Source organism: Oncorhynchus clarkii, unplaced genomic scaffold (assembly GCF_045791955.1).
Source record: "Oncorhynchus clarkii lewisi isolate Uvic-CL-2024 unplaced genomic scaffold, UVic_Ocla_1.0 unplaced_contig_663_pilon_pilon, whole genome shotgun sequence".
Classification (NCBI taxonomy): Eukaryota; Metazoa; Chordata; class Actinopteri; order Salmoniformes; family Salmonidae; genus Oncorhynchus; species Oncorhynchus clarkii.
Window position 1 is genome coordinate 80,389 of NW_027260890.1, and position 26,345 is coordinate 106,733.

Genomic DNA, 26,345 nt, shown 5'->3' on the forward strand with positions numbered 1-26,345 from the left:
CTATCATCTGTATACCTTCACAGCACAAATGATTGTCTCAAAGAATTAAGAAGGAAAGAAATTCCACACATTAACTTTTAACAAGGCACACCTGTTAATTTAAATGCATTCCAGGTGACTAACTCATGAACCTGGTTGAGAGAATGCCAAGACAGCAAAGCTGTCATCAAGTAAATGGGTGGCTACGATATCTATATCTTGATTTGTTTAACGCTTTTTTGATTACTGCATGATTCCATGTGTCCAAATTGACCTATAATTACATTGTAAAAATATTTAGTTTCTATGTGGTTAATGGTGTGTGTATATAGATTGTGTATAGGCTTGTCTCCCCTATGAATCTTCTCTTTGTACCAGACTGGGCTGAAATGCATTCCGTTTCTTTTTTCTGTATTTATTTATCTGTGTCACATCTGCTCCTACCACGCCCCCTAGTGCTCATCCTGTGACCTGCCGCCACTCTCTCTCTCTCTCTCTCTCTCTCTCTCTCTCTCTCTCTCTCTCTCTCTCTCTCTCTCTCTCTCTCTCTCTCTCTCTCTCTCTCTCTCTCTCTCTCTCTCTCTCTCTCTCTCTCTCTCTCTCTCTCTCTCTCTGATGGTGTGGGTGGAGACAGGTGTGCTGGAGTCAGAGCAGATCCCCACCAGCTGCAACCTGTTCCATAATCAAGACCTCTACAAATACTGCCACTTCCATACTGCCAGATCATAATCTCTGCTCAGCCGTTTGTTCATGTTGTGCCTGTTTTCCCTTGCCTGATGCTGTTTACCTCTCCGCTACAGTTCTGCCCGCTCTGACTCTGGTCCCTGTCTCCAGTCCAACTTCTCGTCAGTCCTGCTACTGTCTGTCCTGGATCCGGACATGCTCACCCCCAACATCCAGCCTCCGCTGCCGCACCTGGTTTCCGCTACCTGCCCGTACTTCCCCTGGCCTGCACTCAATCCCCCCCCCCCCCGTGTTTCAATCAATACCTTGGTTACCTCATTCCTGTCTCCTTGTCTGAGTCTGCTCTTGGGTTCACCTGTACCACTCCGCGTGACAATCTGTATATATTATGTATGTGGGTGTATACATACAGTGTGTCACACCCTGATCTGTTTCACCTGTTCCTGTGATTGTCTCCACCCCCTCCAGGTGTCGCTTATTTCCCCCAGTGTATATATCTCTGTGTCTCCTGTCTCTCTGTGCCAGTTCATCTTGTATGTTTAGTCAAGTCAACCAGCGTGTTTTCCCATACTCCCTTTGCTATTCTCCTTTTTTCTAGTCCTCCCGGTTTTGACCATTGCCTGTTTCTGGACTCTGATCTGGTTTACACCTTTTTGCCTGTCCACGACCATTCTTTTGCCTACACCTTTGGATGATTCAACATTGTAAGACTCCAACCATCTGCGTCCTGTCTGCATCTGGTTCTCGCCTTGTGCCTTGATACAGTGTGAACGTATATTATTTACAGCTTTAGGGATGTAATTGACAATTATGCATTGATTTTTCCCTTTTTTTTGACTCTTTATGTGATGCGCACTGCAGAGAACACCGGAAGAAGAATCATCATTTAATTACCATACTGAATTATTGTAATGTTTCTTTATGTGTCAATTAATCCCATAAGGGATGGGTTGCCAATTGGCGATTTGACACGAAAATAAAAGGTCATCCATTCGGTACTGTACATAACAGTAGGGTCAGGATGATACGTAGCCTTGTTGGTGAAGTCTTTCCCTTATCGTGTAATAGTGTAGCTCCTCTCATTCCATATGGCCATAGATCCAGTTTCCTCAGCTGTGGTAGTGGTTGGGAACATTGGATGAAGACAGTCGGAGTAGTTGGGAGGTCACAGTTCAAGGGCATCAATCATTTCTGGCCTCACTGTTTACATGTAGGGTTCTACTGTGCAGTGTGTTGTTTGGTTTGCCTTGGAACAGTTTATTGTTGTAACACAAAGGAAACATTTATCCTGACCTACATAACAGCATGGTCCTATCATTGGACTCCAATTCTGATATGATTTATATAATAGTGCACTATAGAAAATATTCTAAATTGAATGAGTAACCTATTTTCAACAAAAACATACTGTTTATGGAATACATCCCATTTGATCATTCTGTGTTTACATAATGTGCTATGTTGACTGGTTTCAGTGTCAGTTTGAAGCATGGTGGTGGATGTGATTGGTTCTGGGTTGTCAGATGGTTCCTTCCGCCCTATAGGAGTCTGCTCTCTCTCTGTTGGTGAGCCAACCCTTTCATACATGTTGTGTTGCTCACTATCTGACGCTCTTCCCTCTCTCATATTCTCTAGGGCAAGATCTGTCTCTCCTCTGGGTTATTTAAATCAGTATCGGCTCGTACTCATTCAACCAGATAACGATTTTTTGCTTTTACTTGAAGCCCTGAACTAAGTCAATGTGTCCCTCCATTGTTTTGTTTACAGTAAGTCCCGGAAATGAATGAGGAAGACACAGGCCAAAGGCCCATGCCGGCTGCCATGTTTTCTTAATTGGTTGTGACATGTTTGTGTGTGTTCACAGAGTTTCTGCAGCTACATCTTAAAGCAGAGCTCACATTGTGCTATGAACACATGAGTGAACAGGAGATCTGCTGCAAAATAGCTACAATATAATACCATGACAGTGGATTTCTCTACATTACTGTATCACCTTTGTAAGGTGGTCCTGGACCCCATTGACAAAGCGTTGTTGAAGCTATCTCACACATGGAGTCTTGATGGAATAGATATTGTGCAGTCCGATGAAACAAATAGTTTCTTGTACCTTCCTTCTGACAATACCAAGTACTCACATGTCCTTCTCAAGCTTTCCTCTGTTTCCCTATGTAGCCAATTGATTACTACTCCACCCCTGGGTAGACAAGTGAGAAATAGAGAGAGAGAGAGGCTAAGAGAGAGAGAGAGGCTAAGAGAGAGAGAGTAAGTCTAACGTTTACTGTACATTTTGTATTGTTTATTTCACTTTTGTTTATTATCTATTTTACTTGTTTTGACAATGTAAACACATTTCCCATGCCAATAAAGCCCCTTAAATTGAATTGAATTGAATTGAGAGAGAGAGAGAGATAGAGAGAGAGAGAGAGAGGCTAAGAGAGAGAGAGAGAGAGAGAGAGAGGCTAAGAGAGAGAGTGAGAGAGGGAGAGAGTCACTGAGAATATTCCCCTCCGAAGCCAACTGGCGCTGTGCATCAAATTGGACATGTACTTCTCAGTGGTAAAAGCCGACAAGCACGTCCTGTCTTTACTATCTCTGAGACGAGAGACGATGGGGTCCTGTTTCTGTGCTCTGAAGATAAGTCCACACTCAATCCTGGGCGTGTCGTCCACTCACACAAACACACACACATGTGTATGCACACTCGTACCCCCCCCCCCCCCCCCCCCCCCCCCAACGCGCCAACCTGCATGGCAGTAGGCGGTGGGAAGATCGCAATGATGAGATAGTTGCGTAATCTTGTCAGGGTGGTAATGGAGGGTTTTGATGTGCCATAAACCCATTATTTCACTGGGGCTGATAGGGTCCTTAATTAGAAACATAATGAATCTGCCGTACATCAGACAAGCCTAATTAAGCCTGACTGAAATGCCTGGATAATTGAGTTTTTAGTTCAGCCAACTAGGAACATGGACCCTGACTGTCTCCCCGACCCCTAATACAGGCCCCTACGTCCCCGAGCTGCTTACGCCAGCCAGACTGGATGGATGTCGGGATGTCAGAAAGTCTGGTCAGCAAATGATAGGATGGACGAGCACACAGTACAGTACAACACAGTACAACACAGTGCAGCACAGTGCAGCACAGTATAGTACAGCCCTCAGACTTATCTATCGTGATGCTGATTGTGTGCTTCCTTCTCTCCCTGTCGTGTGAGTGGAGTGTATTGCTGTAGCTTTGTGCTCCTCATGGAACTATACGATGCCCTTTATAATCCTGTTAACTCCATTGTCTGCAGCTTAGCTCTCTCTCTCCATCTTCGCTGGAGGGGACTGGGAGGAAGCGAAGGGTATTGTTCAGTTGGAGCAGCTAGCCGAGCAGGCCTGCCTTGTCTCTGCTAACCCACCCTCTGCCAGGAAATGGAAAGAGAGCCTGCGACTCAACTTCCGCTTTTGGATGTTAACAAGGCAACACTCAATCTTAAATCCTCTTGGATTTATTCAACAGTGCAGAAGAGAACCTCCCCAAAAAGTGTTTTGTTTCTCGTCAGGACCAGAAAGACAGAAACGTCTGCTACGTTAGATTACTGCTTACCCAATCAACATGTTTGTGAGTATAGATAGACTATGACAGGAAAGGGCTGATTGGATGAAACAGAGCAATGGCTGGTCAGGATGTGTCATCCTCCATGGTGATACAGTTATTTTGCAGTGCTCAGGTAGTAACAAAGCCATCCAAATATGAGTTGCAATGTTGTTGTTGTATTTGTATACAGCTGTGTAGTGTTGTAGTATGTAATACTATGTGTTCAGTTTTTGGCACAACAGTTTGTTTTGTTTCAAAGCCACCCATTATGGTGTCCATATTAGGAAAGTCGCATGTTCATGGCAGTTGTGTCTATGGACATGCGATTGTCCTAATACGGACACCGTACACCTTAGCACCAAATCACAGCACAGTAATAGCCTGGGAACACTTATCATTACTTAGCTCAAGAGTGATCAATCGTGGTCAATGGACACAGTGACGCAAGTCCACAGAGTACGGGGGACCTGAAGGCTTTGGTCGATTCCTCTGAGGTGGAGGGTGAGAACGTGGCTCATTGAAGAGGCAGGGCAGTGAGAGGTTTGTTTCAATGGAGGAGCACGTCTGAAAGAGAGAGTGAGAGAGAGAGACGGATAGCGAGAGAGAGACGGATAGAGAGAGAGACGGATAGAGAGAGAGAGAGATAGAGACGGATAGAGAGAGAGACGGATAGAGAGAGAGAGACGGATAGAGAGAGAGAGAGATGGATAGAGAGAGAGAGAGAGAGAGAGAGAGAGAGAGAGAGATGGATAGAGAGAGAGAGACGGATAGAGAGAGAGAGAGAGACGGATAGAGAGAGTGAGAGAGAGTGACGAATAGAGAGAGAGAGAGAGAGAGAGAGAGAGAGAGAGACGGATAGAGAGAGAGAGAGAGAGATGGATAGAGAGAGTGAGAGAGAGTGACGAATAGATAGAGAGAGAGAGAGAGAGAGAGAGAGAGAGAGAGAGAGAGAGAGAGAGAGAGAGAGAGAGAGAGAGAGAGAGAGAGAGAGACGGATAGAGAGAGAGAGAGAGAGAGAGAGAGAGAGAGAGAGAGAGAGACGGATAGATAGAGAGTGACAGAGAGATGGATATTTATTTATTTATTTTATTTCACCTTTATTTAACCAGGTAGGCCAGTTGAGAACACCTTTATTTAACCAGGTAGGCCAGTTGAGAACAAGTTCTCATTTGCAACTGCGACCTGGCCAAGATAAAGCAAAGCAGTGTGAACAGACAACAACACAGAGTCACACATGGAGTAAACAATAAACAATAAACAAGTCAATAACATAGTAGAAAAAAAAGAAAGTCTATATACAGTGTGTGCAAAAGGCATGAGGAGGTAGGCAATAAATAGGCCATAGGAGTGAATAATTACAATTTAGCAGATTAACACTGGAGTGATAAATGATCAGATTAACATGTGCAGGTAGAGATACTGGTGTGCAAAAGAGCAGAAAAGTAAATAAAAGAAAAACAGTATGGGGATGAGGTAGGTAGATTGGGTGGGCTATTTACAGATGGACTATGTATGTAGCGATCGGTTAGCTGCTCAGATAGCAGATGTTTAAAGTTGGTGAGGGAGATAAAAGTCTCCAACTTCAGAGAACGAGATAGACGAGAGAGATAGAGAAAGAAAGAAATGGAGTGAGAGAGAAGGCCAGAGAGAGACATACAAAGAGACTGAGAAAGGGATAGATAGAGAAATGGAGAGAGAGAGGGATGGATAGAGAAAGAGAAGGATATACAGCATAGAGAGCGAGCCCTGAGAGGCCGGTCCCGACAGCGCGGCAGTGACAATAACAGGGAGATAATCACAGCTGCACAGGTGACAGCCTGCCGTGATTAACGCTAATGTCTGCAGCTTTATGAGCCTCCACAAAGACAATTATCCTTCCCATCTTCTCTCTGGGGTGGTGTGTGTACATCCAGCACACTCCTCCTCACTCCTCACTCCCCATATCAACCCCTCCACTCCTCCTCACTCCCCCTATCAACCCCTCCACTCCTCCTCACTCCCCCTATCAACCCCTCCACTCCTCCTCACCCCCCCCCCCCCTCTCTCTCTCTACCTCCCAGGCTCCCTACGCAAACAGGTTTCCCACATCAGAGGAAGTACAAATATACAACTTCACCCCATCTCAGCTACGGAAGCTAACACAAGTGTGTGTGCATGTGTGATGGGATGTATAGGCATTATGGACAGGATGTGGATAGAATATATAGTATATCTGAAAAATACGTGGATAGAATAGTACATCTAATGCAATAGTTAAATAGGATATGTCTTGACTAGAATACAGTATACACATATGAAATGGGTTAAACAGTATGTAAACTTACTGACTTCTATTGTGCTACTGATAGACAGGTAAATCCATGCATCATCCTTCAGCTGTATCTGTGTTCATACGTTGAGCTTCGTATTGACATGGTGCACTCTCTGAATATATGGATTATATTTCCATCTCACTCTGAGACCTAGAATACATCATCACCACATTATGATGGGTTTGTGCTCTTGTGAACACTGAAAGACAGCTCCCTGCAACTGAAACAGCCCTTCATTTTGGTCTTTACTCTCTGTGCTTATCTATTATTGCTTGTGGCTTGTGTGTTTGTGGCTTGTTTTTTGTTGTTGCAATGGCTAAAACTGCCTGTGAAATCAAATGCTTCAGCCTGTATAGCCAAACGCCAGGCACACTGCCCATTTCAGCACGGACTCTTCACTTGTCAGTTTTCTATCAGATGCACAGAAGCACAGCGACTCATATACTGTGGCTGTGCTTTGGCTTTTACTGTAAACTACCTTATGGTAATCCCTGCATCATTTAAGCTTAAATCATTCGTTCACATCAATGTACAACAGGATTTACAACAAACCTGAGGTTAAGCAAACATTTCTCCAGTTGGATTCAGCCCAAAGCAATGTACAACAAGGGGACGTCTAGAGCAACAGCCATGGAGAACTCATCAGCAGGGGCAGGTTAGCCTACCTCTATGGGACAAGGACAGCTTCTCAGTGCCATTGTTTTTCCCCTCTGAAGGCTGGAGTGGAGAACTTGCTAATGCTAACCTCCTGACGGTTCTCATGTTCAGGCTCACTATTCCAGTGTTCAGGCTGACTATTCTAGTGACAAGGCTGACTATTCTAGTGACAAGGCTGACTATTCTAGTGTTCAGGCTGACTGGTCCAGTGTTCAGGCTGACTATTCCAGTGTTCAGGCTGACTATTCTAGTGACAAGGCTGACTATTCTAGTGTTCAGGCTGACTATTCTAGTGACAAGGCTGAATATTCCAGTGTTCAGGCTGACTATTCTAGTGACAAGGCTGACTATTCCAGTGTTCAGGCTGACTATTCTAGTGTTCAGGCTGACTATTCTAGTGACAAGGCTGACTATTCTAGTGACAAGGCTGAATATTCCAGTGTTCAGGCTGACTATTCTAGTGTTCAGGCTGACTATTCTAGTGTTCAGGCTGACTGGTCCAGTGTTCAGGCTGACTGGTCCAGTGTTCAGGCTGACTATTCTAGTGACAAGGCTGACTATTCTAGTGACAAGGCTGACTATTCTAGTGGTCAGGCTGATTATTCTAGTGACAAGGCTGACTATTCCAGTGTTCAGGCTGACTATTCTAGTGACAAGGCTGACTATTCTAGTGACAAGGCTGACTATTCTAGTGACAAGGCTGACTATTCTAGTGACAAGGCTGACTATTCTAGTGACAAGGCTGACTATTCCAGTGTTCAGGCTGACTATTCTAGTGTTCAGGCTGACTATTCTAGTGACAAGGCTGACTATTCTAGTGTTCAGGCTGACTGGTCCAGTGTTCAGGCTGACTATTCTAGTGACAAAGCTGACTATTCCAGTGTTCAGGCTGACTGGTCCAGTGTTCAGGCTGACTATTCTAGTGACAAGGCTGAATATTCCAGTGTTCAGGCTGACTATTCTAGTGACAAGGCTGACTATTCCAGTGTTCAGGCTGATTATTCTAGTGACAAGGCTGACTATTCCAGTGTTCAGGCTGACTATTCTAGTGACAAGGCTGACTATTCTAGTGACAAGGCTGACTATTCTAGTGGTCAGGCTGATTATTCTAGTGACAAGGCTGACTATTCCAGTGTTCAGGCTGACTATTCTAGTGACAAGGCTGACTATTCTAGTGACAAGGCTGACTATTCTAGTGGTCAGGCTGACTATTCTAGTGACAAGGCTGACTATTCTAGTGACAAGGCTGACTATTCTAGTGACAAGGCTGACTATTCTAGTGTTCAGGCTGACTATTCTAGTGACAAGGCTGAATATTCCAGTGTTCAGGCTGACTATTCTAGTGACAAGGCTGACTATTCCAGTGTTCAGGCTGACTATTCTAGTGTTCAGGCTGACTATTCTAGTGACAAGGCTGACTATTCTAGTGACAAGGCTGAATATTCCAGTGTTCAGGCTGACTATTCTAGTGTTCAGGCTGACTATTCTAGTGTTCAGGCTGACTGGTCCAGTGTTCAGGCTGACTGGTCCAGTGTTCAGGCTGACTATTCTAGTGACAAGGCTGACTATTCTAGTGACAAGGCTGACTATTCTAGTGGTCAGGCTGATTATTCTAGTGACAAGGCTGACTATTCCAGTGTTCAGGCTGACTATTCTAGTGACAAGGCTGACTATTCTAGTGACAAGGCTGACTATTCTAGTGACAAGGCTGACTATTCTAGTGACAAGGCTGACTATTCTAGTGACAAGGCTGACTATTCCAGTGTTCAGGCTGACTATTCTAGTGTTCAGGCTGACTATTCTAGTGACAAGGCTGACTATTCTAGTGTTCAGGCTGACTGGTCCAGTGTTCAGGCTGACTATTCTAGTGACAAAGCTGACTATTCCAGTGTTCAGGCTGACTGGTCCAGTGTTCAGGCTGACTATTCTAGTGACAAGGCTGAATATTCCAGTGTTCAGGCTGACTATTCTAGTGACAAGGCTGACTATTCCAGTGTTCAGGCTGATTATTCTAGTGACAAGGCTGACTATTCCAGTGTTCAGGCTGACTATTCTAGTGACAAGGCTGACTATTCTAGTGACAAGGCTGACTATTCTAGTGGTCAGGCTGATTATTCTAGTGACAAGGCTGACTATTCCAGTGTTCAGGCTGACTATTCTAGTGACAAGGCTGACTATTCTAGTGACAAGGCTGACTATTCTAGTGGTCAGGCTGACTATTCTAGTGACAAGGCTGACTATTCCAGTGTTCAGGCTGACTATTCCAGTGTTCAGGCTGACTATTCTAGTGACAAGGCTGAATATTCCAGTGTTCAGGCTGACTATTCTAGTGACAAGGCTGACTATTCCAGTGTTCAGGCTGACTATTCTAGTGACAAGGCTGACTATTCCAGTGTTCAGGCTGACTATTCTAGTGACAAGGCTGACTATTCTAGTGGTCAGGCTGATTATTCTAGTGACAAGGCTGACTATTCCAGTGTTCAGGCTGACTATTCTAGTGACAAGGCTGACTATTCTAGTGACAAGGCTGACTATTCTAGTGGTCAGGCTGACTATTCTAGTGACAAGGCTGACTATTCCAGTGTTCAGGCTGACTATTCCAGTGTTCAGGCTGACTATTCTAGTGACAAGGCTGACTATTCCAGTGTTCAGGCTGACTATTCCAGTGTTCAGGCTGACTATTCTAGTGACAAGGCTGACTATTCCAGTGTTCAGGCTGACTATTCCAGTGTTCAGGCTGACTATTCCAGTGTTCAGGCTGACTATTCCAGTGTTCAGGCTGACTATTCTAGTGACAAGGCTGACTATTCTAGTGGTCAGGCTGACTATTCTAGTGACAAGGCTGACTATTCCAGTGTTCAGGCTGACTATTCTAGTGACAAGGCTGACTATTCCAGTGTTCAGGCTGACTATTCTAGTGTTCAGGCTGACTATTCTAGTGTTCAGGCTGACTATTTCAGTGTTCAGGCTGACTGTTCTATTGTTCAGGCTAAATCTTCTAGTGCTCAGGCTGACTGTTCTAGTGGTCAGGCTGACTGTTCCAGTGTTCAGGCTGACTGTTCTAGTGGTCAGGCAGACTATTCTAGTATTCAGGCTGACTGTTCTAGTGGTCAGGCTGACTGTTCTAGTGGTCAGGCTGACTGTTCTAGTGGTCAGACTGACTGTTCTAGTGGTCAGGCTGACTGTTCCAGTGTCCAGGATGACTGTTCCAGTGTTCAGGCTGACTGTTATAGTGTTCAGGCTGACTGTTCTAGTGGTCAGGCTGACTGTTCTAGTGGTCAGGCTGACTGTTCTAGTTGTCAGGCTGACTGTTCTAGTGGTCAGGCTGACTGTTCCAGTGTCCAGGATGACTGTTCCAGTGTTCAGGCTGACTGTTATAGTGTTCAGGCTGACTGTTCTAGTGGTCAGGCTGACTGTTCTAGTGGTCAGGCTGACTGTTCTAGTTGTCAGGCTGACTGTTCTAGTGGTCAGGCTGACTGTTCTAGTGGTCAGGCTGACCGTTCCAGTGTCCAGGCTGACTGTTATAGTGTTCAGGCTGACTGTTCCAGTGTCCAGGCTGACTGTTATAGTGTTCAGGCAGACTATTCTAGTGCTCAGGCTGACTGTTCTAGTGGTCAGGCGACTGTTCCAGTGTTCAGGCTGACTGTTCTAGTGGTCAGGCTGACTGTTCCAGTGTTCAGGCTGACTGTTATAGTGTTCAGGCAGACTATTCTAGTATTCAGGCTGACTGGTCCAGTGTTCAGAAGTTGTAATCCCCCTGTTAGGACCATGCCAACAGGTCCATGGTGCTGAACACGGCTCCCCTGACTTTTACCGGCATGTAATTAGCAAAGCTATTGAGTCTCTGAGGTTCGGCTCTCGCCAGTGAGATATTGCTCCAATTTATCTTATATTCCCAGGGTTGCACTGAATTAGGGATGTGGCAAAGGATGGTTTGGGGGGTGGTGGGGGTGGAAGGGTGTGTGTATGCGTGTGTGTGTGTTTGTGTGTGTGTGTGGTAGCGGAGGTCTTTCACAATCCATTAATGAGTGTGTGTGTTTGTCACCACTTCCTATCCATACCTGATAAAGGAGCCTGCTTCTAGGACAGCTTAGGGATAGACAATATCCATGGGCCAATGATTTCAAGGGGGAAAATGCATAACAGGAAGTCAATGCAGCTTTCCTATAGGTTTTGCAATGCCAACGTTGACCATGATAAGGCACCTACAAAAGGTAATCATTCAGTTGTAAAACACAGTAATTCTATTTTTTTTACAGCACCATATAATATAAGTATATACTGTATAAATAGTCATTAGCAAAGTACACAGACGTTCTATCTATTTAGCATCACCTTATTTAGTATTACAACTCCTGCTGAGACTGAGGATGTCCTAGTTGGTCGACAGTTGGTGTCTTTTCCTCACTTCCTCTCTATTTTCCAAACCAATCATTTACTTGGGTAAGAACATTATCCTTGCAGACAATGTAATCAGACCTGGATCACATTCCCACCATCAATGTGGCTTTGATATGAATCACATGTTGGATGTCTTTGGGGTGAGGGAATGGAGAGTTAGCAAGACTGTGTTGCCCGCTGAGCAGTCTAACAAGTTACTGCCTTGATGCCAAAACACACCATTTTAACGGATGGAAAGCACAGCAGACGTCCAGCTAAAATGGAAATACGATCTGATCATGCCAGATCAATGTGAAACACTATGCATTTTAAACACTTCACTGAATTACCACCCAAAGGGACTCCGGTCTCCCAAACTTCAGTGGAAAGAAAGACCATTTTATTAACTCATGGAAAGCCAAGCAGAAGGCCAGCTAAAATGGAAACACGATCTGATCATGATAGATCAATGTGAAACATTATGCATTTTAAACACTTTAAACACTTCACTGAATTACCACCCAAAGGGGCTCCGGGCTCCGGTCTCCCAAAGACTGATGGTTATGAGGAAAGAAATCGGAGAATGTGGTCCACATACAGACACCAATTTACACATTCACACAAGCCCGAACTGATGTCTGAAATCTGTGAGACTCCTTCTCAAAATACCATGATCCAATCCCAGAGAAGGCCATTCCTCAGAAAGCTCAAAAGATCAATGGTGTCAATTCACATGTACCTCTAAGATGTTGTGATCATATATGTGAGATGTCCATGTAAGAAAGGGAGAGAGCTTGCCTCAACCCCCAGGCATTTAGCTGAGGATATGCCGAGCATAAGGGTTAGAGAACCTGGAATACCTTTCATTACTTACACTGAAACAGTGACTCTCACCCCACTATTCCAAACTTGGCTCTTTCCATTGTGCCTCTCTCCTCTCACCAGTGTCCAATCAATAACACATTCCCCATCGCTCCCACTGTACCACCTAGGCTGCGTCCCAAATGGAAACCCTTTCCCCAAAATAGTGCACCAATTTTGACCATGGCCCATAGGGAAAAGGCTGCCATTTGAGAAGCTCCTCTAATGCCCTGATCTAGACCATGGTACACATGTATTATATACAGTGCCTTGCGAAAGTATTCGGCCCCCTTGAACTTTGCGACCTTTTGCCACATTTCAGGCTTCAAACATAAAGATATAAAACTGTATTTTTTTGTGAAGAATCAACAACAAGTGGGACACAATCATGAAGTGGAACGACATTTATTGGATATTTCAAACTTTTTTAACAAATCAAAACAAAAAAAAAATTATTCAGCCCCTTTACTTTCAGTGCAGCAAACTCTCTCCAGAAGTTCAGTGAGGATCTCTGAATGATCCAATGTTGACCTAAATGACTAATGATGATAAATACAATCCACCTGTGTGTAATCAAGTCTCCGTATAAATGCACCTGCACTGTGATAGTCTCAGAGGTCTGTTAAAAGCGCAGAGAGCATCATGAAGAATAAGGAACACACCAGGCAGGTCCGAGATACTGTTGTGAAGAAGTTTAAAGCCGGATTTGGATACAAAAATATTTCCCAAGCTTTAAACATCCCAAGGAGCACTGTGCAAGCGATAATATTGAAATGGAAGGAGTATCAGACCACTGCAAATCTACCAAGACCTGGCCGTCCCTCTAAACTTTCAGCTCATACAAGGAGAAGACTGATCAGAGATGCAGCCAAGAGGCCCATGATCACTCTGGATGAACTGCAGAGATCTACAGCTGAGGTGGGAGACTCTGTCCATAGGACAACAATCAGTCGTATATTGTACAAATCTGGCCTTTATGGAAGAGTGGCAAGAAGAAAGCCATTTCTTAAAGATATCCATAAAATGTGTCGTTTAAAGTTTGCCACAAGCCACCTGGGAGACACACCAAACATGTGGAAGAAGGTGATCTGGTCAGATGAAACCAAAATTGAACTTTTTGGCAACAATGTAAAACGTTATGTTTGGCGTAAAAGCAACACAGCTGAACACACCATCCCCACTGTCAAACATGGTGGTGGCAGCATCATGGTTTGGGCCTGCTTTTCTTCAGCAGGGACAGGAAAGATGGTTAAAATTGATGGGAAGATGGATGGAGCCAAATACAGGACCATTCTGGAAGAAAACCTGATGGAGTCTGCAAAAGACCTGAGACTGGGACAGAGATTTGTCTTCCAACAATACAATGATCCAAAACATAAAGCAAAATCTACAATGGAATGGTTCAAAAATAAACATATCCAGGTGTTAGAATGGCCAAGTCAAAGTCCAGACCTGAATCCAATCGAGAATCTGTGGAAAGAACTGAAAACTGCTGTTCACAAATGCTCTCCATCCAACCTTACTGAGCTCGAGCTGTTTTGCAAGGAGGAATGTGAAAAAATGTCAGTCTCTCGATGTGCAAAACTGATAGAGACATATCCCAAGCGACTTACAGCTGTAATCGCAGCAAACGGTGGCGCTACAAAGTATTAACTTAAGGGGGCTGAATAATTTTGCACGCCCAATTTTTCAGTTTTTGATTTGTTAAAAAAGTTTGAAATATCCAATAAATGTCGTTCCACTTCATGATTGTGTCCCACTTGTTGTTGATTCTTCACAAAAAAATACAGTTTTATATCTTTATGTTTGAAGCCTGAAATGTGGCAAAAGGTCGCAAAGTTCAAGGGGGGCGAATACTTTCGCAAGGCACTGTACCTGCAACTGACAGGGTTCCACGACTTAAAGCGTCAGTGCTCCAATGAACTTTATTGTTGAAATCTAAAAGTGCCCGTCTATCTCTCATGTGTACGGGCAGAATAATAAGGATATCCTGGAATCATATGGATAACAAAATGTCACACAAAAAGCATTCACATGTCTGCTGAACTGTCCTTAGTTATGTGGTTTGTATGTGCTTACGAAGCCTGTGCTATCTCCTTCAAAAATGAATAGTGGTGTCCTTCTACGGACCCAGTAGTGGTGGATGACCTCTGGCCTGGTCACCTTGGGCCCTTAGCTCAGTGTCTCTGGATTCTTAAAGACAGACCTCACCACTTGAACCACATTATGATTTATTAAAACCTTTTCTTTGTGTCTTTCTGACTACATACCACAGAAAAGTACCCTTTGTAGAAACAGGTGTACTCCTGGAGATAAAGTACCCTTTGTAGAAACGGGTGTACTCCTGGAGATAAAGTACCCTTTGTAGAAACAGGTGTACTCCTGGAGATAAAGTACCCTTTGTAGAAACAGGTGTACTCCTGGAGATAAAGTACCCTTTGTAGAAACAGGTGTACTCCTGGAGATAAAGTACCCTTTGTAGAAACAGGTGTACTCCTGGAGATGAAGTAACCTTTGTAGAAACAGGTGTACTCCTGGAGATAAAGTACCCTTTGTAGAAACGGGTGTACTCCTGGAGATAAAGTAACCTTTGTAGAAACAGGTATACTCCTGGAGATAAAGTACCCTTTGTAGAAACAGGTGTACTCCTGGAGATAAAGTACCCTTTGTAGAAACAGGTATACTCCTGGAGATAAAGTAACCTTTGTAGAAACAGGTATACTCCTGGAGATAAAGTACCCTTTGTAGAAACAGGTGTACTCCTGGAGATAAAGTACCCTTTGTAGAAACAGGTATACTCCTGGAGATAAAGTACCCTTTGTAGAAACAGGTATACTCCTGGAGATAAAGTACCCTTTGTAGAAACAGGTGTACTCCTGGAGATAAAGTACCCTTTGTAGAAACAGGTGTACTCCTGGAGATAAAGTACCCTTTGTAGAAACAGGTGTACTCCTGGAGATAAAGTACCCTTTGTAGAAACAGGTGTACTCCTGGAGATAAAGTACCCTTTGTAGAAACAGGTATACTCCTGGAGATAAAGTACCCTTTGTAGATAAAAACAGGTATACTCCTGGAGATAAAGTACCCTTTGTAGAAACAGGTATACTCCTGGAGATAAAGTACCCTTTGTAGAAACAGGTGTACTCCTGGAGATAAAGTACCCTTTGTAGAAACAGGTATACTCCTGGAGATAAAGTACCCTTTGTAGAAACAGGTGTACTCCTGGAGATAAAGTACCCTTTGTAGAAACAGGTGTACTCCTGGAGATAAAGTACCCTTTGTAGAAACAGGTATACTCCTGGAGATAAAGTACCCTTTGTAGAAACAGGTGTACTCCTGGAGATAAGGTGCTTTCAGAAAGTATTTACACCCCTTGACTTTTCCACATGTTGTTGTGCTACAGACTGAATTGAAAATGTAACTGAGATTTTGAGTCACTGGCCTACATACAATGCCCCATAATGTCAAAGTAGAATAATGTTTTCACAAATGTTAACTAATTCATTAAAAATAGAAAGCTGAAATGTCTTGAGCCAATAAGTTTTCAACCCCTTTCTTATGGCAAGCCTATACTCAGGAGGTTGGTGGTACCTTAATTGGGGAGGACGGGCTCGTGGTTTCCATGTGTTTGATGCCATTCCATTTGCTCCGTTCCAGCCATTATTATGAGCCGTCCTCCCCTCAGCAGCCTACACTTAGCCGAAGCAAGTTCAGGAGTAAAAATGTGCTTAACAAGTCACATAATAAGTTGCATGGACTCACTCTGTGTGAAATAATAGTGTTTAACATGATACTAGTATTTAACATGATGTTTGAATGACTACCTCATCTCTGTACCCCACACATACAATTATCTGTAAGGTCCCTCAGTCGAGCAGTGAATTTCATACACAGATTCAACCACAATGACCGTGGAGGTTTTCCAATGTCTTGTAAAGAAGGGCACATTTTGGAAGATAAAAAAAATATTTTAAAAAAGAAGATAGGAAGGAAGAAAGGAAAACTCTCAGGATATCACCATGAGGCTAATGGTTACAGAGTTTAATGGCTGTGATAGGAGAAAACTGAGGATGGATAAGCAACATTGTAGTTACACAATACTAACCTAAATGACAGAGCGAAAAGAAGGAAGCCTGTACAGAATAAAAATATTCCCAAACATTTATCCTGTTTACAGCACTAAAGTAGAAGTGCAAAGGAATTTGCCAAGAAATGTACTTTATGTCCTGAATACAAAGCGTTATATTTGGGCAGAAACCAACACAACGCATCACTGAGTACCACTCTTCATATTTTCAAGCATGGTGGTGGTTGCATCCTGTTATGGGTATGCTTGTCATCAGCAAGGACTAGGGAGATTTTTTTTGTATAAAAAGAAACAGAATAGATCTAAGCACTCAAAATCCTAAAGGAAACCTTGGGAGACAAATTTGCCTTTCAGCAGGACAATAACCTAAAACCCAAGACGAAATATACACTGGAGTTTCTTACCAAGACGACATTGAACGTGGCCTAGTTAGTTTTTACTTAAAGAATAATGTGCAACTATTGTACAATCCAGGTGTGGAAAGCTCTTAGAGACTTACCCAGAAAGACTTACAGATGTAATCAATGCCAAATATGATTCTAACATAGGCTGTAACACAATAAAATGTTGAATAAGTCAAGGAGTAAACATAAACATAATGCTTTGAATACTCTCTGAAAGCACTGTAGTTAATAGGATGTTAATAAGTGGTGAAGTGTCCCTTTAAGATTCTAGGGCTGCCATGGCAATAGAGTTAGGGAGTTTTATACATGATGCAGATAGGGTAACAGCAGAGGTGATGGGTCAAATTAATCTCAAATGAGACGACACAACTTCCCTAACCTGATGCTTAAGAATCTTCCGCAATTCTCCATTTTCTGAGGGGAAAACATGACCTGTATCACAGTGTGATGTTACAACGATTAAAGGTCACATGTCAAAAACGGTTTGGATCTTCAATAAATATGTTTCAGAGATGGTACAGATGGAAAGAAAACTTCCTGATCCTGAGCCTTGGCTAGACTTCTCCAGTCCATTACAGAGATCTTCTCCAACACCTCAACACAGTCATTTGGGTAACAGCAACACGAGCTGTTTGGCTTCAGCTGGCAGGTAAGCTGCTCTTCTCCTCATCTCTTCTCTCCTTTCAACAGTCCATTTAAAATGCTCTAACCTCGCTATGACACACAGTGCGGCTTTATACAGGTGTGTGTGTGTGTATGTGGTATGTGTGTGTAAATGTGTCTGTGTGTACACAAACCGTATGGAGTCACACACACTAAGCCAAGTCGCTCTCTCTCTTTGAGTAATCCTGATGAGTTTCCAGTGCTGTGAATACAAAACAGAGGGTTGCATCCCAAATGGCATCCTATTCTCTCATTTAGTGCCTATGGGCACTGGTCAACAGTAGTGCCCTATATAAGGGAATGCAGTGCCATTTGGGATGCAGACCAATAATTCTTCCCTACCTCAATAACATCTCCACCTGTGAATAATTCCCCAGTCAAATCAACAGCCCATAAAGTTTATAGGAAATACATTTCCCCCTGCCCTTTATTCCAACCCGTAAATCCGTCTGCGATTGTTCAGTATGTTTAGCCTGCCGTGACATACGTTACTTCTGTCTCATTATCATTCTCTATGAACCATCACATTGACTGTTTTATGACCTCGCTCCTCTGTTGGAATGGATAGAAGTTTCTAATCCTCACTCCCCTTCGAGGGATCCTCAGTATCTTCATGAAACACAATGCTGCCAAGAAAATAACCCATAAACAACTCTCGCATTGGGGCCGCCATGTGATGTGCTCTTGTAATGGCAAACTAAATACATTTCTCCCTTTCTCAATACTAGAAGGTCTCAACAAAGATAAATGACCACTGAGACACTGGGTTGGAGTACAGTCTTTTTTATTTGTCTGTTTAGCACACAGGGGAGTGCTGGGGAGTTGAGGAGCAGAAATGTAAGTCCCAAATGACACCCTATTCTCTATCAAAAGTAGTGCACTACATAGGGAATAGGGTGCCATTTGGGATGCATATTATCTCTAGCAACAGGACATATATGGCTGCAGGGAGATACTTCATAACCCAGTAAGCTAGGTGCAGAACGAGGCTTGGTGGTCTTCCGGGGATGGGACATTACTGACTCCTGTAAGTAGTATATCAGAGAAACTTAATGTGGGAAGGCATTGTGTGTGTGTGTGTGTGTGTGTGTGTGTGTGTGGGTGTGTGTTTGTGCATGCGTGCATGTTTGTGCACTCGTGTTTGTGCATGTTTGTGTACGTACATGAGTGTGCAGAACTGCATGTGTGTGTGTGAGAGAGGCGGCAGGGGGGTCTGTTAGGGGGCCAAACCGCAATCCCACAAGGCTCGACCTCACAATATGAGCACTGGATGTAATAGGATATTTATCAGCCGAGGACACTTGGTCGACGACAAGGGGAAACAAACAACCATGTAGAAACAGAGCACCCCCCTGCATTATGATAAACAACCACAGTGTTAGCACGTCTGATGACCACTCACTGAACTGGATTCTGCAGAGTACCCTTCAGGAGTTACCAACGTTTCAGAGTAGGTATTATCTAAATAGAAGGAGGAGGAGGAGGAGGAGGAAGAGGAGGAGGAGGAAGAGGAGGAGGAGGAGGAAGAGGAAGAGGAAGAGGAGGAGGAGGAGGAGGAAGAGGAAGAGGAGGATCAGAAGAAGATGAAGAAGATGAATCAGAAGAGGAGGATCAGAAGAAAATGAAGAAGAAGAAGGAGAATCAGAGTAAGATTTAGAATCTTGGAGAAATCTTGGAGAACTCTTCATTCATTGTGCTCTTTAACCTTCACCAGCCAGACTGTTGTTAGTTTGCCAGCTATCGATCAGAACACATTAAGTGGTATCTGCTGGAAGATTACAACCAGACTGTTGTTAGTTTGCCAGCTATCGATCAGAACACATTAAGTGGTATCTGCTGGAAGATTACAACCAGTCTCCACAGCTGGGAAGAATTGACAGAGATCCCTTCTCACTCCCTTGACAGACCCATGTTAGCATTGTTTCTCAAACTGACTTCCCACTGGACACAGACGTCAGTTCAATGTCTAGTTTTGATTTACATTGGGTTGGGTTGTCAACTAATGTGAATTCAACATGAAATCAACCAAAAATGTCACCCTGTGATTGGATGTGGGTTAAAAGTTGGGCCAAAAAAAGACGAAATTGCCTTACGTTAATTACTTTTTGCAAATCCAATCGGTTTTCCACACTTATTCAATGTCATCACATATGTTCGGTGTTGAAATGACATGGAAACAGCGTTGATTCAACCAGTATTTGCCCAGTGGGTTTGTTTTTGACCTGATGAGGAGGAATTCTTAGAGATGGGCCAGGGAACATGTCAGGGCTTAGAAAAGATAAAGAAGGGTAAGACCTAGAGAGAAAGAGACACCTAGAGAGAGAAAGAGACACCTAGAGAGAGAAAGAGAAATCTAGAGAGAGAAAGACAAACCTAGAGAGATAAAGAGAAACCTAGAGAGAGAAAGACAGACCTAGAGAGAGAATGACAGACCTAGAGATATATAGACAAACCTAGAGAGAGAAAGACAGACCTAGAGAGAGAAAGACAGACCTAGAGATATATAGAGAAACCTAGAGAGAGAAAGAGACACATAGAGAGAGAAAGAGAAACCTAGAGAGAGAAAGACAAACCTAGAGAGATAAAGAGAAACCTAGAGATATAAAGAGAGACCTAGAGAGAGAAAGAGAAACCTAGAGAGATAAAGAGACACCTAGAGAGAGAAAGACAGACCTAGAGATATATAGCGAAACCTAGAGAGAGAAAGAGACACATAGAGAGAGAAAGAGAAACCTAGAGAGAGAATGACAGACCTAGAGATATATAGAGAAACCTAGAGAGAGAAAGAGACACCTAGAGAGAGAAAGAGACACCTAGAGAGAGAAAGAGAAACCTAGAGAGAGAAAGAGAAACCTAGAGAGATAAAGAGAGACCTAGAGAGAGAAAGAGAAACCTAGAGAGATAAAGAGACACCTAGAGAGAGAAAGACAAACCTAGAGAGAGAAAGACAAACCTAGAGAGAGAAAGACAAACCTAGAGAGAGAAAGACAAACCTAGAGAGAGAAAGACACACCTAGAGAGATAAAGACAAACCTAGAGAGAGAAAGAGAAACCTAGAGAGATAAAGACAAACCTAGAGCGATAGCTGACGAGCACAGTGAGTCCATATGGAGGTGGTCAGAATGACGAGTTGCCTTGAGCTGAGAAAGATACACAGAGAGTTAACAGTAGGGTAAGTGTCAGTGTGCATTCAGTGGAGAAATGGTTTCTTTACACTAAGTGCAGTAAGTCAATTGACCCATATTAATTGTGATACGTTAGTTACCAGGGTGATAGACTGTGGTTGGACTAAGAGCAATGACAAAAATAAAAATCACTAAAATATTTCCTTCTTAGTGTTCAAATGATAAAGACTACCACAGACCCATGATGTCAGTTGTGTGACTAAGAGTGGATTCAATCAAAAGTGCATAAGCCATTTACTGCAGTGGATTAAATCAGGGTCCCACATAGTGTTTCTTGGTCTTAAACAAAAGTATACACCTCATACACATGGTTATGGACCTTAAAAAAGAAGACACCTGCACCATGTCAGATATAGAGTTTTCATTCCAATATTACACTTTATATACATCACAGAAGACTGAATTATAACAAAACCTTTTAACATAGAAATAGAAATGTTTATTAAGTATGAAATGATGAAAAATATGAATAACGTTCCAGCCATGAGGCCACTAGAGGGGGATTTGGTCATTTGACTGCAGGAACTAGTATTGTTTATCTATTGTGTTATTTCTCAAACTACTCACCTACATCCTCTGATAAACTGTAACCATCTACCACCAAATGCTGCTAGTACCAACAAACATCCTGGGATTGAATTTGACCACAGACATATGTAATGACTTTGTTCACAGTAAAATGTGTATTTGTTATAGTGGAAATACTATAGGCTTACAGTCTATAGCTGTGGCTACGGTAACCTGGTCCTGTGGTGGAGTCTGTACCAACTGAAAAACATGATAGCCAAGGAATAGGGGTAATTGATTAATCCCCCATATCCCCCTAAAACCATGGTATGGCCCATTAGTTTAGCTCATTAGCCAGTTACAATGGGTAAATCTAATTTCATGGGTTACTGATGACTGCGTCTGGACGCAGCACCAGTGTAAGTATAACTGACGTAATGCACACAAACATGACCTTTGACCCCATATCCCCCACTGAGAGGTCAACTAGACACGTTGTGACCTTTGACATGTATTAAATAATGGCTGTTTTTTTAATATGCTACTTTTTGGAGGAAAATGCACTATTTCAAGGTCAGATCATGGAGAAACTGAGGCGTGGTTCGAATCCCACTTTTGACACCAACTTATTTTACTCTGGATGACATAAAATATTTACTTTTGTAGTTGTGCCACTTAAACTAACACAACTTTCCACACAATTTATATTAAAGGCACCATTAAAAGATTAGGCCCAGGTTGCACTTAGTGTCTGTCCCACATGGTACCCTATTCCCTATATAGTGCACTACTTTTGACCAGTGACCTATGTCAGGTCAAAAGTAGCACACTATATATTGAATAGGATGCCATTTGGAACACATCACCACTGTCTTTATTACTACAGTATACAATACAAAAACATCCTGCAGACTGAATTGCCTCCACAGAAGCATCCAACAGTAGGATCCAGGCCCCTACAGCAGAAGGACTTATATTACATTAACGCCAGCTGTATAATTGGAGCAGCTCTATCAAGGAGGCTGTTTATTAGGCCACAGAACGACCTTGTGTTGACGAGGAATATTAATCACTCATAACGAGCCCCGGTTGCAATTCTCCCACATCAAAATCTCCATGAATTTTTCCTGATTAAGATGGAAGGAAGGAGATAAAGTGGAGAGAGAAAAGAGGAGAGAGTAAAAGGTCAAGAGCTTCCTCCAGTGTGATGGTGATGTCTTTCAGGGGAGAACGCTGCAGACTCCCTCCTCCTCTTCCTCCTCCCCGTCTCCCTCCTCCATAATACACCAGTTTTTATATTCCATGTATCGCAGGAGAAGAACATTGATTTACCATGTATTGATTACCATTCAGGCAACATTGTTCATCAGAATTGGTAAAAAACAAAAACAATTCTAGAAATTGTTTCATTACATTCATAACTGCATGTCAGTCTGATCTGCATATGGAAACTCCAGTATGAACCGTTGACATAGATACAAATGATTTGATTGCATGACATTCAGGCTGACGCAATTTTCCTAAAACAAGAAAGCCCAGAGGTATGATTAAAACATCATCTGACTGTATGAACTGAGAATACACTTGTCGACTACTTTAACCGACTTTAAATGTCACTCTCCGTACAAACACAATCTATGGTTTTATGTCATATGAAAAACATGCTTTTTCAACACAAAGAAGAGGATAGCATCTGACATGTCTTTTCTACGTGTGTCCCTGCTCTGTTCAAAGCCAGATTCAACCTTTAGATTTGGTCTTAGATTCTGAGGGGTTTCTGCAGTTTGAAATCGAATTCTGAGGGGCTTTTGCATCGTGCTCGGCTCCCACTGATTTTGCCATCCAGTCTGATAGTATTGCAGAGGACAGTTCATCTAGAAGCTCCTGGGATTGAAGAGATGAGCCTCTCCATGCATGGCCTACCACACATATACTGGGAGAGAGATTCCAAGACGGGCCAAGATATCAACTTGAACCTGACTTTTAAACTAATCCAAGTAAATAAAGATTGACAGGAGCAGGCGTGTTGGAGGCATGGTGAGCTACTCACAAATTAGGGAAGATGCATATGGAGTAAAGTAGCTCACAATATAGTAAAGAAGCTGTTTACAATATACAACGTGTATTAACTTTGTTGGAATAGTCATCTGCTTTGGAGTAGTGGAGATTTACAGTACGAGTCCACAGAAAGGTCATGAAAATCAACAGACAGCCAGCTCATCCAACACAATCAACAGACAGCCTGCTCATCCAACACAATCAACAGATAGCCTGCTCATCCAACACAATCAACAGACAGCCTGCTCATCCAACACAATCAACAGACAGCCCACTCACCCAACACAATCAACAGACAGCCTGCTCATCCAACACAATCAACAGACAGCCTGCTCATCCAACACAATCAACAGACAGCCAGCTCATCCAACACAATCAACAGACAGCCTGCTCATCCAACACAATCAACAGACAGCCTGCTCATCCAACACAATCAACAGACAGCCTGCTCATCCAACACAATCAACAGACAGCCAGCTCATCCAACACAATCAACAGACAGCCTGCTCATCCAACACAATCAACAGACAGCCTGCTCATCCAACACAATCAACAAACAGCCTGCTCATCCAACACAATCAACAGACAGCCGGCTCATCCAACACAATCAACAGACAGCCTGCTCATCCAACACAATCAACAGACAGCCAGCTCATCCAACACAATCAACAGATAGCCAGCTCATCCAACGCAATCAACAGACAGCCCGCTCACCCAACACAATCAACAGACAGCCTGCTCATCCAACACAATCAACAGACAGCCAGCTCATCCAACACAATCAACAGACAGCCTGCTCATCCAACACAATCAACAGACAGCCTGCTCATCCAACACAATCAACAGACAGCCTGCTCATCCAACACAATCAACAGACAGCCTGCTCACCCAACACAATCAATAAACAGCCTGCTCATCCAACACAATCAACAGACAGCCAGCTCATCCAACACAATCAACAGACAGCCTGCTCATCCAACACAATCAACAGACAGCCTGCTCACCCAACACAATCAACAGACAGCCTGCTCATCCAACACAATCAACAGACAGCCTGCTCACCCAACACAATCAATAAACAGCCTGCTCATCCAACACAATCAACAGACAGCCTGCTCATCCAACACAATCAACAGACAGCCTGCTCACCCAACACAATCAATAAACAGCCTGCTCATCCAACACAATCAACAGACAGCCTGCTCATCCAACACAATCAACAGACATCTTACCCATGCAACACAATCAACAGACAGCCAGCTCATCCAACACAATCAACAGACAGCTTCATCACGATGTAGGCCAACTTTGAATTCATGTGTTCTACAAGACCAGGCCCCTTGAGTCCCAACAAAGCCAGTGACTTTTCGAAACCAACCGTTGAGAGCTGCTTGATGAAGGGAACTATGGGAGCGAGAGGTGTCACTCAAATGTAATCTGCTGTCAAGGAGGGGGGGGGGGGGGTTATTGGTACGGAAACGTCACTCACGGCTGAAATGGTGGTGGCCTTCCTGGACAAGGTCAGGTGTCCCTCTAGAACTTACCCTGTCACTGGTCCTGTTATAGGGTCATCACAGTCTCTCATGGGCCCAGAGGCTTATATAATCACTATTAGAGCAAAGAACAGAGAAAGAGAGAGATAGACATGGAGAGGGAGAGAACGAGATAGATGGAGATGCCGAGAAAGAGAGGTACATGTAATGGGTAGAAAGAATTGTCACGCGATACTAGGAGTGGTGGGTGGAATCAGGCGCAGAGAGCAGGGTTCAGTAGATTGTCAATTTATTCTCCGGCGCACAAAAACGGTCACACCAACACACAGGGCGCATACAATTGACCAGCCCAAACACAGGACCAAAATAGTCCGGAGAGTACACACACGAAAACCACCATACAACAGAGTAACAAAAACCAATCCCGCACAAAACAAGGGCGGGACAACCTACTATATATAAGGACGCTAATTAAACTAAAATACACACAGGTGAAACTAATAAGACAAAACCAACAGACAAACGAAAAAGGGATCGGTAGTGGCTAGTAGGACGGTGACGACGACCGCCGAGCACCGCCCGAACAGGCAGGGGAGACAACTTCGGCGGAAGTCGTGACAGAAATGGAGAGGGAGAGAACAAGAGAGATAGAAATGCAGAGAAAGAGAGGAACAATGTATTTATAAAGCACTTTTTACAGTTGTCACAAAGTGCTAGAAGGAGAGACTATAACTTTTTGCACACTGTTACAACACTGTATGTAGACATAATATGACATTTGAAATGTCTTTATTAATTTGGAACTTCTGTGAGTGTAATGTTTACTGTAAATATGTATTTTTAATTTCACTTTTGTTTATTATCTACTTCACTTTCTTTGGCAATGTTAACATATGTTTCCAATGCCAATAAAGACCTTAAGCTGAATGTCATTTAATTGAGATAAAGGGAGAAATGGAGACAGATCGAAAGAGAGTAAGAGAAATACACTGAGCAAAAATATAAACCCAACATGTAAAGTGTTGGTCCCATGATTCAAGAGATGAAATAAAAGATCCCAGAAATGTTCAATCATGCAAAAAGCATATTTCTCTCAAATTCTGTGTTCACATTTTTTTACATCCCTATTAGTGAGCATGTATCCTTTGCCAAGATAATCCATCCACCTGACAGGTTTGGCATATCAAGCAGCGGATTAAACAACATTATCATTACACAGGTGCACCTTGTGCTAGGGACAATAAAGGGACACTCAAATGTGCAGTTTTGTCTAACAACACAATGCCACAGATGTCTCAAGCTTTTAGGGAGAGTACAATTGGCATGCTGACTGCAGGCATTTCCCCCAGAGCTGTTGCCAGATAATCAAATGTTAATTTCTCTACCATAAGCCGCCTCCAATGTCATTTGGAGAATTTGGCAGTAAGTCCAACCGGCTTCACAAACACAGAGCATGTGTAACCACGCCAGCCAAGGACATCCACATCGGGCTT